General features: G+C 42.5%; 1 protein-coding gene across 5 annotated transcripts in view; it reads right to left on the bottom strand.

Moving 5' to 3' along the window:
- The window catches only part of LOC123770546 (uncharacterized), an 85,398-nt gene extending 71,170 nt beyond the window's left edge, over nucleotides 1-14,228 (bottom strand). For 3 of the 5 annotated variants that reach the window (XR_011222201.1, XM_069301894.1, XM_069301895.1), the window contains exon 1: nucleotides 14,167-14,228. The gene's annotated coding sequence lies outside the window, so the exon portion shown is untranslated. The remainder of the gene's footprint in view (nucleotides 1-14,166) is intronic. The other 2 variants (XM_069301893.1, XM_069301896.1) reach the window with 1 other exon arrangement.
- Nucleotides 14,229-15,170: the final 942 nt, after the last annotated feature.

The following is a 15,170-nucleotide window of genomic DNA, read 5'->3' as shown; positions in this document are numbered from 1 at the left end:
CAAATGTAACTAGTTCAGCTTTTCATATCAAACTTACACTTCTGTTAAATATATTTTATTAGACATTTTACCTTTTAAACTGTTCTCTGAACTACACTGTTCAAACCTACGTAACCTATCCTCTCCACCCAATGTTACTTAGTTAACGTAACGTTCCTAAACCTAACTTTACCTATCCTATCCTAACATAACTTACCTTACCTTACCTACCTTTCCTAACTTAACCTGCTTAACCTATCTTACCTAACTTTACCTATATTACCTTACCATACCTTACCTATCTTACCTGACTTTACCTACCTTTCCTAACTTAACCTGCTTAACCTATCTTACCTAACTTTACCTATATTACCTTACCATACCTTACCTATCTTACCTGACTTTACCTATCTTACCTAACTTAACCTGCATAACCTAACTTTACCTATGTTACCTTACCTACCTTACTTATCTTACCTAACCTAACTTTACCTATGTTACCTTACCTTACCTACCTTTCCTAACTTATCCTGCTTAACCTATCTTACCTAACTTTACCTATGTTACCTTACCTTACCTACCTTTCCTAACTTATCCTGCTTAACCTATCTTACCTATCTTACCTAACTTTACCTATCTTACCTAACTTAACTTTCATAACCTAACTTTACCTATGTTACCTTACCTTAACTTACCTATCTTACCTATCCTAACGTAACCTAACTTGCTTTACCTAACTTAATCTTACATTCCCAAACTGATGTATCCTAACTTATCTAGTCCAACCAGACATGCTCTAACTTACATAAGTATTCCTTCTTGTCTTTTGTGTTTCGTCAATCATTGTCTCATATTCATTTACTCATTTCATTAGTTAATTTCTCAAATGGTCACTTATGCATTTCAAGTGCTATTTGTTAGAGATTGGATATTTAAGCATTTCAAAGAATTTTTGTTATATATGGGCATTTACTCATTTCAAGGGATAATTTCTCAAATGGTCACTTATGCATTTCAAGTGCTATTTGTTAGAGATTGGATATTTAAGCATTTCAAAGAATTTTTGTTATATATGGGCATTTACTCATTTCAAGGGATAATTTCTCAAATGGACGTTTTTTGCATTTCAAGTGTTATTTGTTTAAGATTGGGTGTTTAACCATTTCAAAGGTTTTTCATATATATGGGAACTTACTCGTTTCAAGGGCCAATTTCTCAAATGGTCATTTTTGCAGATCAAGGGTTATTTGTTAAAGTTCATCAAGTTGCTCATAAGTTGTATTTATTATGTTTGTTATCATATGTTCTTATTCCCCAACCCCTTAACCTAACCTCTTGTAATCTTAGTGTATTTGGTAGGTTCTATCATATGTTCTTATTCCCCAACCCCTTAACCTAACTTTTCAGATGTAGTTTGTTGAATATATTATCCTTTTCCTAACCTTTCAGATGTAGTTTGTTGAATATATTATCCTTTTCCTAACCTTTCAGATGTAGTTTTGTTTCTCCTTTTTATATATTTTTACCCAAACCATCTTTCCTTCTTTACTTTGATTCTCCTACTCCTTCTAACCCTCCTTTTCTATCTCTCTCCCTTATTCTCTCTCTTCCTCCCCCTCTCTCTCCCTCATTTGCTCAAATGCTCTCTTGTTTCTCAATTCAAGTCTTAGTGCTCCCATGCCCACACTCTCTCTCATTCTCTCTTCTTTGGTCCCATTTTCTTCCTCCCCCTCTCTCATACTCCTTGTTCTTCCTTAATGCTCTCACTCCCTTGAGCTCTGGTTTCTCAATTTCAAGTCTTAGTAGATCTGATTCTTTACTATTGTAATTTTTATTATTACTATGATAAAGAATGAACTTATATGTGAAAACAAAGTAAAGAAGGAAAGAAGGTTAAGTGGGATGGTGGGTTTGGGTAAAAATATATAAAAAGGAGAAACAAAACTACATCTGAAAGGTTAGGAAAAGGATAATATATTCAACAAACTACATCTGAAAGGTTAGGAAAAGGATAATATATTCAACAAACTACATCTGAAAAGTTAGGTTAAGGGGTTGGGGAATAAGAACATATGATAGAACCTACCAAATACACTAAGATTACAAGAGGTTAGGTTAAGGGGTTGGGGAATATGAACATATGATAACAAACATAATAAATACAACTTATGAGCAACTTGATGAACTTTAACAAATAACCCTTGATCTGCAAAAATGACCATTTGAGAAATTGGCCCTTGAAACGAGTAAGTTCCCATATATATGAAAAACCTTTGAAATGGTTAAACACCCAATCTTAAACAAATAACACTTGAAATGCAAAAAACGTCCATTTGAGAAATTATCCCTTGAAATGAGTAAATGCCCATATATAACAAAAATTCTTTGAAATGCTTAAATATCCAATCTCTAACAAATAGCACTTGAAATGCATAAGTGACCATTTGAGAAATTATCCCTTGAAATGAGTAAATGCCCATATATAACAAAAATTCTTTGAAATGCTTAAATATCCAATCTCTAACAAATAGCACTTGAAATGCATAAGTGACCATTTGAGAAATTAACTAATGAAATGAGTAAATGAATATGAGACAATGATTGACGAAACACAAAAGACAAGAAGGAATACTTATGTAAGTTAGAGCATGTCTGGTTGGACTAGATAAGTTAGGATACATCAGTTTGGGAATGTAAGATTAAGTTAGGTAAAGCAAGTTAGGTTACGTTAGGATAGGTAAGATAGGTAAGTTAAGGTAAGGTAACATAGGTAAAGTTAGGTTATGAAAGTTAAGTTAGGTAAGATAGGTAAAGTTAGGTAAGATAGGTAAGATAGGTTAAGCAGGATAAGTTAGGAAAGGTAGGTAAGGTAAGGTAACATAGGTAAAGTTAGGTAAGATAGGTTAAGCAGGATAAGTTAGGAAAGGTAGGTAAGGTAAGGTAACATAGGTAAAGTTAGGTTAGGTAAGATAAGTAAGGTAGGTAAGGTAACATAGGTAAAGTTAGGTTATGCAGGTTAAGTTAGGTAAGATAGGTAAAGTCAGGTAAGATAGGTAAGGTATGGTAAGGTAATATAGGTAAAGTTAGGTAAGATAGGTTAAGCAGGTTAAGTTAGGAAAGGTAGGTAAAGTCAGGTAAGATAGGTAAGGTATGGTAAGGTAATATAGGTAAAGTTAGGTAAGATAGGTTAAGCAGGTTAAGTTAGGAAAGGTAGGTAAGGTAAGGTAAGTTATGTTAGGATAGGATAGGTAAAGTTAGGTTTAGGAACGTTACGTTAACTAAGTAACATTGGGTGGAGAGGATAGGTTACGTAGGTTTGAACAGTGTAGTTCAGAGAACAGTTTAAAAGGTAAAATGTCTAATAAAATATATTTAACAGAAGTGTAAGTTTGATATGAAAAGCTGAACTAGTTACATTTGGGGAGAAATTTTATGCCTGAAGATGTCTTAGAGAACAACAATGTTGTCTTAAAGTATAACTTGATGGAAGAAGGATAGTTTCTTTGATGAACAAAGGTGACTTAGAGATCAACATTGATGAACGAAGATGTCTTAGAAAGCTTCTCTGATGAACGAAAGGTTACTTAGAGAATAACTTTTGTTAGCTCTTTGAATAACTTTGATGACTTTGAGAATAACTTTGATAGCTCTGGGAATAACTTTTATGATTTTGAGAACATCTTTGATGTCTTGGAGAACAACATTGATGTTTAGAGAACAACTTTGATGACCAAGATTAACTTTAGATGTCTCTGAGAATAACTTTATAACATAGAAATTAACTTTAGATGTCTCTGAAAATATCTTTTGATGACTTCGAGAATAACATTTGATGTCTCTGAGAATAACTTTTATGTCTTACATAATAACTTTAGATGTCTCTGAAAATAACTTTGATGAAAGCAGATGTCTTAGATTAACTTTTGATGACTTTGAAAACAATGTTTGTTGAACAAAGATGTTTTGAAAGTTGCTCTGACGAACGAAGGCGACTCTGAGAATAGCTTTGGGTAGCTCTGATAATAACTTTTGTTGTTTTAGAGATTAACTTTTTGATAGCTCCGAGAATAACTTTAGATATCTCTGAGAATAAGTTTGATGAACGAAGATGTCTTACAGAGCAAATTTTATGTTTCGAAGAATAACTTTTTGATGACTCTGGGAATGACTTTGTTGTCTTAGAGAATAACTTTGAGGGCTTAGAGAATGTCTTTGATGAATGGAAGTGAGTTAGAGAATAACATAACATGACTGAGAATAACTTTTGATAACTCTTAGAATAACTTTGATGTCTTAGAGAATAACTTTAGATGACTTTGAGAATGTCTTTGGATAACTCTGAGATTAACTTTGATGTCTTTGAAACGACTTTGATGAATTGGAGAATGTCTTTGAGAACATGAGTAGTATTTTGTTAGCTCAGAGAATAACTTTTTGATGACATAGAGAATAACTTTTATGTCTTAGAGAAGAACATTGATGGCTTAGAGAGAATATCTTTGATGAAAGATGATGTCTTGGATTAACTTTGACGTCTCTTGGAATAACTTTGATGACTGAGAATAACTTTTGATAGCTCTTAGAGAATAACTTTTATGAACGGAGATGTTTGAGATTAACTTTGATAGCTCAGAATAACTTTTGTGGACATGAGAATATCTTTGGATAACTCTGAGATTAACTTTGATGTCTTTGAAACAACTTTGATGTACGAGAGTGAGTTTGAGATTACCTTTGTTAACTCTGAGATTAACTTTGATGAACGAGAAAATACTTTTTGATGACATCGAGAATAATTTGATAGCTCTGAGATTAACTTTTTGATAGCTCCGAGAATAACTTTGAGGGATGCGAGTAAATTTTTGAGTGTTTGAGAGTGTCTTTTGATATCTCGAAGAGTGCCCTTGAAGTCTTAAAGGATGTCTTTGATGTCTCGAAGGATGTCTTAGAGTGTAACTTTGGTGTCTTTGAGTAAGTCCTTGATGTATTGAAGAGTGTCTTTGATTTCTCGAAGAGTAACTTTGGTGTAACGGAGAGCACCTTTGACTATTTTTTTCTTACTTAGCGACATATAATTTTAGTTACGAAAGTGTTGAAAAAGTTACATTTGACTATTTTTTCTTACTTAGCGACATATAATTTTAGTTACGAAAGTGTTGAAAAAGTTACATTTGACTATTTTAGTTGAGGAAAAAGACAAATATGACGACAGTGACTATTTTAGTGCTCCGCAAAGTATAATGTCAGTTAAGAATGACGATGATAGATATCTTTGACTATATTTTCTTACTTGACTATGGATAAAGTTAGTTATGAACAGCGTTGAAAAGATTCCTTTGACAATTTTTAGCTAAGCGAAAGGCTGTTTTAGTTAAGAACGATGTTGAATGAGGATAATCCTGACTATTTTCAGATGAGAGAAGTGATATTTCAGTTAAGAAATGACAAGGAAACATGATGAAGTAACTATTTTCAGTTGACCGATGAATACTTTTAGTTGAGCAAAAGCCAAAACGTGATGAACATGACTTTTTCTGATGATTGGCAGATAATTTTAGTTATGAAATGACAATGAAACATGAAGAACACGGTTATTTTCTGATGACTAGGGAATAAGTTTAGTTATGAACAGTTTTGGAAAGTTTCCTTTGACAATTTTTCTTGATGAAACATAGCGCCTGTTAAGAAAGTGCTGAAAAAGTTTCCTTTGACAATTTTTAGCTAAGAGAAAGGTTGTTTTAGTTAAGAACAGTGTTGAACGAGGATATTTCTGACTATTTTTAGTTGACTGGATAATAAGTTTAGTTGAGAAATGACGAAAGTGACTATGTTTTTTAGTTGATTGGCGAAAGATTTTTTAGTTATGAAATGATAATGAAACATGAAGAACACGGTTATTTTCTGATGACTAGGGAATAAGTTTAGTTATGAACAGTGTTGGAAAGATTCCTTTGACAATTTTTTTGGTTGATTGGATAATAAGTTAGTTGAGAAATGAGGAAAGTGACTATGTTTCAGTTGATTGGCGAAAGATTTTTAGTTAAGAAGTTACAAGAAAGGTTTGTCTTTGTAAATTTGGAACTGAATAAAGTGTAGATTTGTTTAAGAACATGGCTGGTAGAACTATTAAGTTGACTACGAGAATTACTTTGACATAGTTTTTGCAAATAAAAACTTGGTGACTAAAATTGTTGAGGAAACTGTATTGCTGATGCTAATATTTGACAAAGAACTAGTTAGTGAATGGAAGAAACAAAGAACATAAAAAAAATTGAGGTTAAGTAAGGGAATGAACACAGTGAACATACGGTGAACACAGAAAACATGTAAGAAAAAGTTGATGAATACAGTGAACATGCTGGGAATATGAACTTGTAGAGGAACATGAATATTGACAAAGAACATAGGGAATACAAAGAATGAACACTGAACGTGTGAAGAACAAGCTAGAACATTGAGAACATGAATATTGAGTATAAAAGTTATAAAGAGAACATGTGATGAACATGAAAACATAGAAAATATGACTAGAATTTGTAAAGAAAGTAATGAGACTAAGAGAAAGATTATAGAAAAAAATGGAGATACTTGTGAAAATATGAACTGAATGGGACTGTGAACATTTGTAGAACATGGAATGAACACAGAAAACACGGACAAAAAGTGAAGAACACAGCTGAATATAGAGAAAATATGCAAATACAGGGGGACAAGAGCTGGAGCTCGGTAACTGACTTGATCTTATTTACTATGTCTGAAAATGTAGTTGAGTGTTTAAATCTCAGGGGGATTTGGACTGATAGTAATGAATTTACATGAGTGAACTTGGACAGAGGACAAGAGCTAGAGTTTTATATTTGTTACTTCATATTTACTATGTCTGAAATACAGAGGGTAAAAATTTCGGGGAAATTGATGGTTTATTTACAAAGACTTGAGGGTGGAAGAGGGTGGGGGACAAGAGCTGGAGCTCAGTAACTGACTTGATCTTATTTACTACGTCTGAAATATGACTGTTTAAAATTTCAGGGGGATTGGACTGCTAGTAGCGAAAATGTGGTCTCTGTCAAATTTGGGTCTTTAATTGGACTCTGATTAATTTCGATCATGAACTGGACTCTGAATATTTTGGCACAAAGTAGACTCTGGCGAATTTTCGGTATAAACTGGACTTTGATGAATTTCGATCAAGAACTGGACTCTGTCAAATTTTCACAGATTACAGGACACTGATGAAATTTGCTAGAAAACTGGACTCTGATGAATTTTGCTATTAAAGTAGACTCTGGCGAATTTGAGCATAAACTGGACTCTGACGAAAATTGGGTATAAAATGGACTCTGTCAAATTTTCACAGATTACAGGACACTGATGAAATTTGCTCTCAAAGTAGACTCTGGCGAATTTCTGTTGATAATTGGACTCTGATGAAATATGAGCTTAAAACTGTCTCTGACTAATTTTGCTCTCAAAGTAGACTCTGTTCATTTTTAGGTATAAATTGGACTCTGATGAAATATGAGCTAAATACTGTCTCTGACTAATTTTGCTCTCAAAGTAGACTCTGGTGAATTTCTGTTGATAATTGGACTCTGATGAAATATGAGCTAAATACTGTCTCTGACTAATTTTGCTCTCAAAGTAGACTCTGGTGAATTTCTGTTGATAATTGGACTCTGATGAAATATGAGCTTAAAACTGTCTCCGACTAATTTTGCTCTCAAAGTAGACTCTGGCGAATTTGAGCATAAACTGGACTCTGCCAAAAATTGGGTATAAAATGGACTCTGACAAGTTTTCACAGATTACAGGCGAAATAGCCGTAAATGGATATAAAACTAAATGTTATGGATAAGTTGTCTGTTTTCCTTAACAAAATATCTAAGACAATATTCTCTGAAAATGGTCCTTTTACAAATGTGTGATTGAAAACGGGCAAAGGTTGTCCATAGAGTTTACCTGGAAATGCTGTGACACAAACACGATTTTTTCTAAAACTTTTCTTTAAGATTTTCCTACTTATTTTCATCATAAGAATGATTAACAAACTTCTAAGATCTCGGAAATTATTTTTCTCATAAGAATTCCTTACTTCCAAATCTGTGACTCCCCAAATTTGCCTGAAAACCCCTAAGATCCACAGGGGATTTTTCTCCCAGAAAAAAAAATCGTCTGTGGCTCTTACAGTCCACAGGGGTCCTCTCCCCCAAAAAAAAAATCGTCTGTGGCTCTTACTCCCTACTACTGTGACGGTGGTGTGCGCTGGTGACAATGGTGTGTGGTGGTATCGGTGGTGTGTGTGGTGATGGTGGTGTGTGGTGGTGACAGTGGTGTGAATTGGTGACGGTGGTGTGTGGTGGTGTGTTGTGGTGTATGGTGTTGACGGTGGTGAGGTTGGTGACGGTGGTGAGTGGTGGTGTGTGGTGGTGTGTGGTGGTGACAGTGGTGACGGTGGTGTGTGGTGGTGGACGGTGGTGTGTGGTGGTGACGGTGGTGTGTGATGGTGACGGTGGTGTGTGGTGGTGACGGTGGTGTGTGGTGGTGACAGTGGTGTGGGAGGTGACGGGGGGGGTGTGGTGGTGACGGTGGTGTGTGGTGGTGACGGTGGTGTGTGGTAGTGACGGTTTTGTGTGGTGGTGACGGTGGTGTGTGGTGGTGACGGTGGTGTGTGGTGGTGGACGGTGGTGTGTGGTGGTGACGGTGGTGTGTGATGGTGACGGTGGTGTGTGGTGGTGACGGTGGTGTGTGGTGGTGACAGTGGTGTGGGAGGTGACGGGGGGGGTGTGGTGGTGACGGTGGTGTGTGGTGGTGACGGTGGTGTGTGGTAGTGACGGTTTTGTGTGGTGGTGACGGTGGTGTGTGGTAGTGACGGTTTTGTGTGGTGGTGACGGTGGTGTGTCGTGGTGACGGTTGTGTTTGGTGGTGACGGTGGTGTGTGGTGGTGACAGTGGTGTGTGGTGGTGACGGTGGTATGTGGTGGTGTGTTTTGCTGACGGTGGTAACGGTGGTGTGTGGTGGTGTGTGATGGTGACGGTGGTGACGGTGGTGTGTGGTGGTGACAGTGGTGTGGGTGGTGACGGGGGTGTGTGGTGGTGACGGTGGTGTGTGGTGGTGACGGTGGTCTGTGGTGGTGACGGTGGTTTGTGGTGGTGACGGTGGTGTGTGGTGGTGACAGTGGTGGTGACGGTGGTGTGTGATGGTGCCGGTGGTGTGTGGTGGTGACGGTGGTGTGTGGTGGTGACAGTGGTGTGTGGTGGTGACGGTGGTGTGTGGTGGTGACAGTGGTGTGTGGTGGTGACGGTGGTCTGTGTTGGTGACGGTGGTTTGTGGGGGTGACGGTGGTGTTTGGTGGTGACAGTGGTGAGTGGTGGTGACGGTGATGTGGTGTTGTAGCGGTGGTGTGTGGTGGTGACAGTGGTGTATGGTGGTGACGGTGGTGTGTGGTGGTGACGGTGGTGAGTGGTAGCGACGGTGGTGTGTGGTGGTGACGGTGGTGTGTGGTGGTGTGTGGTGGTGACGGTCGTGTGGTGTTGTGACGGTGGTGTGTGGTGGCGACGTTGGTGTGCGGTGGTGACGGTGGTGTGTATTGGTGACGGTGGTGTGTGGTGGTGACGGTAGTGTATGGTGGTGTGTGGTGGTGACGGTGGTGTGTGGTGGTGACGGTGGTGTGTTCTGGTGACGGTGGTGTGTGGTGATGACGGCGGTGTGTGGTGGTGACGGTGGTGTGTGGTGGTGTGTGGTGGTGACGGTGGTATGTGGTGGTGACGGTGGTGTGTGATGGTAACGGTTGGGTGTGGTGGCGACGGTGGGGTGTGGTCATGACGGTGGTGTGTGGTGGTGACGGTGGTGTGTGGTGGTGACAGTGGTGTGTGGTGGCGACGGTGGTGTGTGGTGGTGACGGTGGTGTGTGGTGGTGACGGTGGTCTGTGGTGGTGACGGTGGTGTATGGTGGTGACGGTGGTGTGTGGTGGTTACAGTGGTGTATGGTGTTGACGGTGGTGAGTGGTGGCGACAGTGGTGTGTGGTGGTGATGGTGGTGTGTGTTGGTGACGGTTGTGTGTGGTGGTGACGGTGGTGTGTGGTGGTGACGGTGGTGACGGTGGTGTGTAGTGGTGACGATGGCGTGTGGTGGTGACGGTGTTGTGTGATGGCGACGGTTGTGTGTGGTGGTGACGGTGGTGTGTGGTGGTGACGGTGGTGTGTGATGGTGACGGTGGTGTGTTTTGGTGACGGTGGTGTGTGGTGGTGACGGTGCTGTGTGGTTGTGTGTGGTGGTGTGTGGTGACGGTGGTGTGTGGTGTTGACGGTGGTGTGTGGTTGTGACGGTGGTGTGTGGTGGTGACGGTGGTGTGTGGTGGTGACGGTGGTGTGTGTTGGTGACGGTGGTGTGTGGTAGTGTGAGGTGGTGACGGTGGTTTGTGGTGGTGACGGTGGTGACGGTGGTGTGTGGTGGTGAAGGTGGTGTGTGGTGGTGACGGTGGTGGTGACGGTGGTGGTGACGGTGGTGTGTGGTGGTGACGGTGGTGGTGACGGTGGTATGTGGTGGTGTGTGGTGGTGACGGAGGTGAGGGTGGTGACGGTGGTGTGTGGTGGTGTGCTTTGGTGTTGGTGGTATGTGGTAGTGATGGTGGTGTGTGGTGGTGACGGTGGTGTGTGGTGGTGACGGTGATGGTGACGGTGGTAGTGGTGGTGTGTGGTGGTGACGGTGGTGAGGGTGGTGACGGTGGTGTGTGGTAGTGACGGTGGTGTGTGTTGGTGACGGTGGTATATGGTGGTGGTGACGTTGGTGTGGTGGTGTGTGGTTGTGCCGGTGGTGTGTGGTCGTGACGGTGGTGGTGACGGTGGTGTGTGGTGGTGACGGTGGTGTGTAGTGGTGACGATGGCGTGTGATGGTGACGGTGGTGTGTGATGGTGACGGTGGTGTGTGGTGGTGACGGTGGTGTGTGGTGACGGTGGTGAGTGGTGGTGACGGTGATGTGTGGTTGTGACGGTGGTGCGTGGTGGTGACGGTGGTGTGTGGTGGTGACGGTGGTGTGTGTTGGTGACGGTGGTGTGGGGTGGTGACGGTTGTGTGTGGTGGTGACGGTGGTGTGTGTTGGTGACTGTGGTGTGTGGTTGTGACGGTGGTGTGTGGTGGTGACGATGGTGTGTGGTGGTGACGGTGGAGTGTGGTGGTGACGGTTTTGTGTGGTGGTGTGTCGTGTTGACGGTGGTGTGTGGTCGTGACGGTGGTGTGTGGTCGTGACGGTGGTGTGTGGTGGTGACGGTTGTGACGGTGGTGTGTAGTGGTGACGATGGCGTGTGGTGGTGACGGTGTTGTGTGATGGCGACGGTGGTGTGTGGTGGTGACGGTGGTGTGTGGTGGTGACGGTGGTGTGTGATGGTGACGGTGGTGTTTGGTGGTGACGGTGGTGTGTGGTGGTGACGGTAGTGTGTTTTGGTGACGGTGGTGTGTGGTGGTGACGGTGCTGTGTGGTGGTGTGTGGTGCTGGTGGTGTGTGGTGGTGACGGTGGTGTGTGGTTGTGACGGTGGTGTGTGGTGGTGACGGTGGTGTGTGATGGTGACGGTGGTGTGTGTTGGTGACGGATGTGTGTGGTATTGTGTGGTGGTGATTGTGGTGTGTGGTGGTGACGGTGGTGTGTGGTTGTGACTGTGGTGTGTGGTGGTGACGGTGGTGTGTGATGGTGTCGGTGTGTGTGATGGTTACGGTGGTGTGTGGTGGTGACGGTGGTGTATGATGGTGACGGTGGTGTGTGGTGGTGACGGTGGTGTGTGGTAGTGACGGTGGTGTGTGGTGGTGACGGTGGTGTTTGGTGGTGACGATGGTGTGTGGTGGTGACGGTGGTGTGTGGTAGTGACGGTGGTGTGTGGTGGTGACGGTGGTGTGTGGTGGTGACGGTGGTGTGTGGTGGTGTGTGGTGGTGACGGTGGTGTGTGATGGTGACGGTGGTGTGTGGTAGTGACTGTGGTGTGTGGTGGTGACGGTGGTGTGTGGTGGTGACGGTGGTGTGTGGTGGTGACGGTGGTGTGTGATGGTGACGATGGTGTGTGTTGGTGACGGTGGTGTGTGGTGGTGACGGTGGTGTGTGGTGGTGACGGTGGTGTGTGGTGGTGACCGTGGTGTGTGTTGGTGACGGTGGTGTGTGTTGGTGACGGTTGTGTGTGGTGGTGACGGTGGTGTGTGGTGGTGACCGTGGTGTGTGTTGGTGACGGTGGTGTGTGTTGGTGACGGTGGTGTGTAGTGGTGACGGTGGTGTGTGGTGGTGACGGTGGTGTGTGTTGACGGTAGTGTGTTGTGGTGACGGTGGTGTGTGGTTGTGATGGTGGTGTGTGGTGGTGACGGTGGTGTGTGATGGTGACGGTGGTGTGTGGTGGTGACGGTGGTGTGTGGTGGTGACGGTGGTGTGTGGTGGTGACGGTGGTGTGTGGTGGTGACGGTGGTGTGTGGTGGTGACGGTGGTGTGTGGTGGTGACGGTGGTTGTGGTGGTGACGGTGGTGTGGGGTGGTGTGTGGTGTTGTTTGGTGGTGACGGTGGTGTGTGGTGGTGACGATGGTGTGCGGTGGTGACGGTGGTGTGTGGTGGTGACGGTGGTATGTGGTGGTGAAGGTGGTGTGTGGTGGTGACGGTGGTGTGTGGTGGTGACGGTGGTGGTGACGGTGGTAGTGGTGGTGTGTGGTAGTGACAATGGTGAGGGTGGTGACGGTGGTGTGTGGTGGTGTTCGGTGGTGATGGTTGTATGTGGTAGTGATGGTGGTGTGTGGTGGTGACGGTGGTGGTGACGATGGTAGTGGTGGTGTGTGGTGGTGACGGTGGTGAGGGTGGTGACGGTGGTGTGTGGTGGTGACGGTGGTGTGTGGTGGTGACGGTGGTATATGGTGGTGGTGACGGTGTTGTGTGGTTGTGCCGATGGTGTGTGGTGGTGACGGTAGTGTGTGGTGGAGACGGTGGAGGTGGTGGTGTGCGTATATGAGTCCAAAGTTGACACGCTAGTTGTAAGTTACTCCTTTTCATCCCTGACTGCCCTCAGCTCCCAAGGTTTAACCCTGACGTGTTTGTGTCTGATGCTAAACACAGATATAATGATGCGTTAGAGTTTGTCTCCTGTGGATTCCTTCCCATGCTGGTCTCCGAATGCATGATAGAACTGATGAGTTAGCCAAAACTTTTGCTCGTAAAGAGAGAATTGAGCACCATCCTGGACTGCCTTTGAACAGTCTGAGGGAAGTAATATTAAGGGCACATCAACAAAGTCTCGTAGACTTGATGCAAAGTGAAATTCACACCAATTGCTCAATCTATCATCATTCTATTATGCAAGAAGAACTGCACGTCCATGGGTCATCCAATAAGCTTAGCAGACTTCTAGATGTTACCACTGCTAGGCTTAGGCTCCACAACAAGTACCTCTGGGAGTTTGCAACAACTGCTGATGTACTTACATTTGGCTAACTGTGAACTCTGTAAGCAGAACTTACTTTGCGTCATTATATAATGTTATGTGAAAAAATCGCGGATTACGGAGATAACACCATCAATGGAGTCCAAGAATGTGTAAGTACTTCATTCTTAATTATGTACTGCCCGGAATCTTAGCGAAGTATCCAAAATTTTCTTACTGTAGGTTATAGTCCGCACATGACTGTAAAGCTGCCGCCCAGTTGGGTGGGTGTGGAGCAAAACTAGTAACTGTGTGACTCACCATAGATGTAAAGTGCCTTGAATAGTGACTGTTATGAGCTTTTTGTTGAATCACTTGTGATATAAAAAGAATATTGATATGTATATGTGTACATGGATGTTTATATATGTACATGTGTATGTAACAATAACAATTGTGTAACTAGCATTAAAAGATTGTCACTTGCTTAGCTAAACGAACTATGCGCCTCTGTAAACCTTTCCACCACCGCCCACGGGATGGGAATGGGGTGCATAATAAAGAAAGATATATAAATAATATAAGGTCACCAGACATATATACTGAGAAATAGGGATAAATAAACACTGTCACACCGAGTCAGTCGTTCGTGGCTCCAATTTCCAACAACACACAATGTTATAAACAAAACTGTTTATATTTCCTCAAACTAAATTACACATGATCACTATCTACATACAATACATGAATATAAAATAATATGTCAAAAGGTGAGAATATGATACTGTGAATATGGGTGCACATACCAGTTGACGCGCAGCTCCTGAGATATTCTGAGTCGTGTCTGCCCTCAGCTCCGGATATATTAAGACGCCTGCCTACAGCTACATCAGTGCGCATGCGTCAACGGCACACCCTGAACGGTAATAATTCAACTTAAAGTAACTTTTAATAAACGTTTTTATCGTTTGTTCGCAATATTATATGATTTCTGTCCTAATTATTGGAATAGAATGCCGGCAACATAAAAGTAGCTGCAACATTGTTCGAACACAAAACAGGAAATATGATCAAATATAGTGTCGTCAGGGGTAGTGATGCTTAAAACTTCCTCAGGTTGCGACTTTACACACAGAGACCATAAAACAACTTTTTTAAACATATTCATATATTTTGGGAAATTAAATTATATTCATTGTTTTAAAATAAAACATCTGACAGCATATGGTGAACAAAATGGTGTGGTGTGGTGTTGTGTGTTGACGTGATGTGTTAGCTTGGTGTGTTGGTGTTGTGTGTTGTCGTGGTGTGTTGGTGTGATATGTTGGTGTGGTGTGTTGGCGTGGTGTGTTGGTGTGGAGTGTGGGTGTGGTGTGTACGTGAGGTGTGTTGACGTGGTGTGTTGGCGCGATGTGTTGGTGTGGTGTGTTGGCGTGGTGTGTTGTCATGGTGTGTCGGTGTGGTGTGGTGTATTAGCGTGGTGTGTTGGTGTGGTGTGTTTTCGTGATTTGTTGGAGTGGTGTTGACCAGACCACACACTAGAACACACGCTCTAATCTCTCTAACAAACGTGACTTAACATAAGCTTACCCCTTCCATTTATCTTTCTTTCTCTTTCCTTTTCTTTCTCTCTTCTTCCTTTTTCTGTTCATTGTCTTCTCCTACGCTCCCTTGCTATCCTCTTCTTATTCCTATTACTTCTCCTTCGGTGGTTATAATAGGACAACCCGTTCTCGCAAATTTAATAAGTCAATATTGACTTATTAGTTGCGTGCATAGGTGACATACTAAACATAATAGTTTCCCTTGA

Source organism: Procambarus clarkii, chromosome 46 (assembly GCF_040958095.1).
Source record: "Procambarus clarkii isolate CNS0578487 chromosome 46, FALCON_Pclarkii_2.0, whole genome shotgun sequence".
Lineage (NCBI taxonomy): Eukaryota > Metazoa > Arthropoda > Malacostraca > Decapoda > Cambaridae > Procambarus > Procambarus clarkii.
The sequence above is the reverse complement of the archived record's forward strand: the minus strand, read 5'-3'. Positions and strand labels throughout refer to the sequence as shown.